The sequence below is a fragment of the Bombina bombina genome, chromosome 6, assembly GCF_027579735.1.
Source record: "Bombina bombina isolate aBomBom1 chromosome 6, aBomBom1.pri, whole genome shotgun sequence".
NCBI classification, from domain to species: Eukaryota; Metazoa; Chordata; class Amphibia; order Anura; family Bombinatoridae; genus Bombina; species Bombina bombina.
Window position 1 is genome coordinate 863660433 of NC_069504.1, and position 6792 is coordinate 863667224.

Here is a 6792-nt window from a genome sequence, read left to right on the forward strand (position 1 = left end):
ATTTTATATATTAGTGACATGTTCTCTGACTCTTTCTCGGACCTCCCTTGTCGTAAGTCCAATATATTGTAGGTCACATACGGTGCAAGTTAAGAGATACACTGCAAATGTTTCCCTACAGTTAAGGCACATTTTGTGATAAAATATTTCCCCTGTAGCTGAACTTTTGAAGGAATCCCCTTCTTGGAGAAATTCACATGCCTTACATGTTGAGTTACTGCAGTGAAATGTCCCTTTAAATGTCAACCATGAACTTTGTGTTGTTACCCTTTTTCTCAACTTGGTGGGGGCTATATGATTGCCTATGGACATACCCTTCTTAAAAGAGAACCTGTAACCTTGTCTTGCTATTTTAACCGGCTTTTCATCAGCTTGTAAGAGAGGTAAATATTTTTGTATAATGGAGCAAATCTGATATTATGATTGCTGTATTTGGTAACAAAAGTTACCCTATCATCCACCCTCTTCAGTGTATTTTTTCTTTCTTTGAGTAAGTCCTCTCTTTTGATTTTTGCTACCGTAATTTTGGCTGTCTCAATAGTTTTTTGGGGGTAACCTCTGTCCCTCAGTTTACCAGACAATATCTCTGCATGTTTATTGTATAGTGTTTCTGTGTTACAATTTCTTTTTAATCTAATAAACTGCCCCTTTACAACAGAGCCAAATACACATCTAGGATGGCTACTATGGGCATGTAGTAGTGTATTAACTGTAATTGGCTTAGTATAAACTTCTGTTTGTATGTACCCCTCTGTGGTACCTCTCAACTTAACATCCAGATAATGGATTTCCATGTAATCAAATTCAAAAGTGAATTTGATACCTATCTCATTTGCATTAAGCAGTGCCACAAAATCTTGTGCACTGTTTCTGTCACCTTTCCAAATGCAAATGAGGTCATCTATAAACCTATGGTAATAGATGATATTATTCTTCAAGGGGCTTCCACAACTATAGATGTGGGACAGTTCCCATCACCCCATAAAGAGGTTAGCATAAGAGGGGGCAAACTTGGCCCCCATAGCTGTCCCACATCCCTGGAGGTAAAAAGCCCCCTCAAAAGTAAAAAAGTTGTATGTTAGAAGGTATTTTGTTACACGTAGAATAAACATCAACATGGGGAATGGAAGAATACAGAGCTTGAACATCTACAGTCAAAAAGTCAAAATCTGATTCCCATTTTACTCTTTCAATCTCATTGAGTAATTGCTTGGTGTCACGCAAATAGCTGGTTAGACCTTTCACTATGGGCTGTAAGATTTCATATAACCATTAAGACAGATGCTCATTTAATGAGCCTATACCACTGACTATTGGTCTCCCCGTCATATTCTCAATTCCCTTGTGTATTTTTGGTAACACAATAAATACTGGAATAACAGGATTCCCAACAATCAAGAATTATTTAGTATTTTGGTAAAAAAAACCTTCATCAAACCCATCATCAATCAGATGTAATAATTCTCTCTTAAACTTTGCTGTGGGGTCAGTCTCTAATTTGGTGTACTGTCGGGTACATTGGGTGCTTTTCTGACACAAATCTGTTTTAAAAGTGTAAAATAGTTTATTGTAGGGCATTTAAACTATTTGGAAAGGTTTATAGGGACAGTCAAGTCAAAATTAAACTTTCATGATTCAGATAGGGTATGCAGTTATAAACTCCAATTTAGTTTTACCATCAAATTTGCTTTGTTCTCTTGTATTTCTTTGTTGAAAGCTAAACCTAGGTAGACTTATATGCTAATTTTGAAGCCCTTGACGACCGCCTCTTATCTCAAGGCATTTTCTACAGTATTTCACAGTTAGAGGGCGTTAGTTCATGTGTGCCATATAGATAACATTGAGCTCACACACGTGGAGTTACCTAGGAGTCATCACTGAATTCTGGAGTAGACCATCCCTTTAAATTAAAAAGCCTTAATGACTCTATATTTTGCCATTTATTCAGTAACTAATCCTCAAACATATACAGTATATACATTTACATATACTCTTAGTAAAACGCCTTCTACCCTGCGTACATTTAGGAAACCTGGTGTCATTGCCCAGGACTAAGTAGTAAGCCTTAGGGTCTACTTTTACCCAAACTGCTTATAGATATTCATAGACCCAACAATGCACATCATATATTGAAGAGGTTAGTCATTCAGAATCGTGTAGTACACGCCCCCCCCTTTCCCCCCTCCACTTCGTCCGCTGACCACCCTTATCAAAAAAAAAAAAAAACTGTAGCCCATACAACCCCATAGGTACACTGAATATTATGTTACATCTTACTCCTCCACAGATGAGTATTATTAAGTACACAACCTATATAGCTTGGAGCTTGGGTGATATACCCATCTATTTTTACATCCTCACTTTATTCCCCCTGCAAGCTCTAAGTCCCTCATCCCTCTACTATTTCATTATAGGTGCACCTAAGTCTTAAATAGTACCTTTGGGATATGCAAATCCTATTTAGAAAATGAGGTTCAACACATCAGTCATTGGAACCATCTCTTTTACTCAGACATTTTGCCAGTTACCTGAGCTATATGTTAATTCTCTGATTTGTTTGCATACCTTAAACAAAGCAGATAAGCAGTTAGTTATTTCAGTATCATTGCTTATATGATTTACCACTTGTAACACTGGCATTATGTAAACTTGCTATTCTAGACCTGTGACTGTATCTTGTTCATATTTCTGTTCATGTTTCTTAACACCTCAATAAAAAATTTCATCAAAAAAAAAAAAAAAAAAAAAAAAAAAAAGCCTTAATGAACTTTGAAGGGAATTCTGATTGATTGCAATGGAGCCCTGTAAGGTCATATGACCACTCTGTGTATGTGCGGTTTCTTTTTACATAACTGCACACTACATGTTGGTTATTAAGATCTTGCTAGTCTCTCTATACAGGTTTACATCCAATACGTTTCCTGTCTGCATGTGTAGTTATAGACCATATTACAACTTTCTGTGTATATATATATATATATATATATATATATATATATATATATATATATATATATATATATATATATATATATATATATATATATATATAAAAGGTCTAGGGTTGACACCTTGGCTGTATTTTTCTGAAAAGCTATATGTGATACATGAGTGTGCAGCAGGGAGGAACATGAACAATACTGTTCAGAAGTCATGCAACAGTGTGTTTTCCAATTGATTGTAGTGGTCTCAAATTTAAAGGAATAGTCTAGTCAAAATTAAACTTTCATGATTCAGATAGAACAGGCAATTTTAAGCAACTTTCTAATTTACTCCTATTATCAATTTTTCTTTGTTCTTTCTTGGTATCTTTATTTGAAAAAGCAGGAATGTAAGCATAAGAGCCGGCCTATTTTTGGTTCAGAACACAGGGTAGCACTTTCTGATTGGTGTCTAAATATAGCCATCAATCAGCAAGCGCTACCCAGGTGCTTAAGCAAAAATGGGTCGGCTCCTAAGCTTACATTCCAATAAAGATGCCAAGAGAACAAAGACAAATTGATATTATCTGTAAATTAGAAAGTTGCTTTAAGTTGCATGCTCTAACTGAATCATGGAAGTTTAATTTTGACTAGACTATTCCTTTATAAGCTGTGAGTAAACCTGTTTGCAGAGCCTGTCTAGCAGAATGAAATAGAGCCCTATAGAAGATCTATCAATCATTTATTTATATTTTTAAATTATATAAATATGATACTGTTGGATTTACAAAGTAGACTTTAAGCTGGCATCTTCATCACGTTCTGGGCCTTCAAGTCTCGCAGTGTTTGAGCATGAAGACGGGTGAGCTCTCCCAGTTCTTCCCAGACTGCGGGTAAAGAGAACGGGGAGGTTAATTGGAAAAACAACTGGAATGAGACTGTCAAAAGTGGAAGTGTACAGATAGATAAGGAGAGAAAAGCAAGTGAAATTTAAAGGCATATATAAGTACAACAGGAAAAAGCACTAACGCATTTACTTTTTCCACTATCACTTAAATATAACTACATGAACATATAGTTAAGGTGATGGTAAACTTTCCCCTTTGGAGTTTAATTCATCAGTTGTAATGAAGATGCGCTAGAACTTACTTTTTAATGTAGCACTGAAATTCTAATACCCACGCTCTTACTTCAAAAGTTTTTATTTTCAGAGCTAACGGTTTGAACTGTTCTCCAATCAGCACTCTAGCTATAAAAGTAAATTGTGTGAGTGCCGTATGGCTAGTGCGCCAATTGGAGAACAGTTCAAACTGTAAGCTCACCAAAAAACGTTTGAAGTGGGCAGCTGGTTATTAGAGTTTCATATCTATAATAAAACGTAAGTTATAGCAAATTTTCATTACTGGCTATAGAGTTCTATTCCAGAGCTCTACATGGCTTGTGATTGTCGGCTACGCACATATGCCACTCCTGAATGGCTCACAGTCCCATGTTAAGCTTTGTATTGGAAAATCTTTACTGTCTTCAAATTGACTTTAAAAATGTGATTATTCCATCTGCTGAGGTTTAACACAGTTATACATAAGCAATAGTGCAGTATGAACATGCTCTAATCTATTACATTACACTTCAATGTAAATACAAAATAAATTCTTATTATTAATAAAAATGAACAGTCCCATATTAAAGGGACATGAAACCCAATTTGTTTCTTTCAATATTAGTGCTTTGGAATCTGTTGGCACCCTACACATAACTAATAATATTCAGATATAACATACAATTTTTAACAACATTCTAATTTTCTTATATTATCAGCTTGGCTTTATTTTCTTGGTATCCTTTGTTGAAGAAGCAGTAATATACTACTGGAAGCAAGTTGAATATATTGGGTAAGTCAATAACAAGAGGCGTAATTGTATAGCCACCAATCAGCAGCTAGCTCAAAGTAGTGCATTGCTTCTTCTAAGCCTGTCCATGTATACTTTTTAACAAAGGATACCAAGAGATGGAAGGAAATTAGACAACAGAAGTAAAGTGGAAAGTAATGAGATCTGATTATACCTACAAACTCAACCCATTTTATTAGGTTGTGGCATAAAAACACTAAATCAGCTATTTGATATACACAGATAAGCCTTAAAAAAGCAAATCTTATACATTTTATACTCTGCAGCTGGTAAAAAAGTTATTGGAAACACACTAAGGGAAAACCAATTGTATAGTATACTGTCCCTTTAAAGGGATGGTTAACCCAAAAAATATTTTGCCATTTTTCAAAACATTGTTTTCTGTTATTGCATTCAGCAAATGACACCTATTAGCCATTTTTTATCATTTTAATGCAATTTACAAAAGAAAATATAAATGCTGCCAAACCGCCGATTTCCTCCTAGGTAGAACAAATATGGCGTCACGCATGCGCATTTTCTGGCCCTACTTACAACAGATGCGCATATGTTAATTGTCTTCTGCTGCTTCATCAACATTGAACTGGATGCCGACGAAGAGGCGCATGTCGTAGGACTGAGGCGTGGCACACTAGATGGCTAAAGATTGAGGGACGCTGTGGTATCAGTTGTCAATAACATATGCGCATTTGATATTGCTGATACACAAAAATGGAAGACTGTAACTTCACAGTGCATTGCGCATGCGAGTGCCCACAAGTTACAGTGCGCATGCTGAGACTGAGGACCGTCACTTATTTAAATATTAAAATTACAATATCATTGCTGCAGCACAATTGGATGAAGGGCTTGCATAGAATATCTGAAGCTACAGCCTACATTTATGGGCGGGCGTTATAACCTTTTACAGGGGTAAATAAAATATAATTTTTGAACACATAAAAACTTTGTTTCAAGGTAAGAAACAGTACTTTATAATCTGACACCTTGGGGCCTATTTATCAAAGGTCTTGCGGACCTGATCCGACAGTGCAGATCAGGTCCGCAAGACCTCGCTGAATGCAGAGAGCAATACGCTCTCCGTATTTAGCATTGTACCAGCAGCTCACAAGAGCTGCTGGTGCAACGCCGCCCCCTGCAGACTTGCGGCCAATGGGCCGCCAGCAGGGTGATGTCAATCAACCCGATCGTACTCAGTCAGGTTGATTTCCGGCGATTCCTGTCCACCTCATCAGAGCAGGCGGACAGGTTATGGAGCAGCAGTCTTTAGACCACTGCTTCATAACTGCTGTTTCTGGCGATTCTGAAGACTCGCCAGAAACACGGGCCCACAAGCTCCATTCGGAGCTTGATAAATGGGCCCCTTAACTAAGTGATTATGTATTTTGTACTACGTTTCCAAAATTAAAGATTTCTAACCCTTTAATGATATACAGTATAGTGCAATTATTTTGAATGTTTATTGCTGCATAATCATTTGGTGCATTATATAGAAAAAGAGTGAAAGAAAGATGAAAAAAGAAGGGGAAGAAAGAAAAAGGAGAAGAAAAAGGTGAGAGGCAATCACAATAGAGAGAAGTAGTGTTTTTTATAATTAATAAGAGCACAGGAAGCCCTGGCTGTACATACCATACATGTACATTGGAGTCCCTTGAGGTTCTCGGAGTAGCAAATTATGGAAAAAACCAATAAGTGCTCCAGATGAAAGACATTGTTCCGAGAGAGGGAGGGAGTGCAGGTAAGCAAAGTCCACAGACAGAGCATTGCGTGGAGGTGGAGAGACACAAGCATTGACTACATCCCAAACCACGTGCCACACTTCCACATCTGAGAAGCAAAAGAAGTTAACCAATAGGAGCCTGAAGGGCGGTGAATAACAGAGAGCATTCCCTACAAGAAGGTCACATACAATTTTAAGTAGACATGTGCGTTTCGTTTAGTTCCGAATCGAAATTCGGATG

At 37.0% G+C, this 6792-nt stretch overlaps 1 long non-coding RNA gene across 1 annotated transcript; it reads right to left on the reverse strand.

Annotated features, from left to right (window-relative positions):
• Positions 1–3646: 3646 nt before the first annotated feature.
• LOC128662327 (uncharacterized) lies at positions 3647–6556 on the reverse strand. Its single transcript, XR_008402751.1, has 2 exons — positions 6461–6556; positions 3647–3808 (listed from the first exon to the last, which is right to left on the reverse strand). It is a non-coding gene; the product is annotated as an uncharacterized LOC128662327 (long non-coding RNA).
• Between the last annotated feature and the right edge of the window lie 236 nt (positions 6557–6792).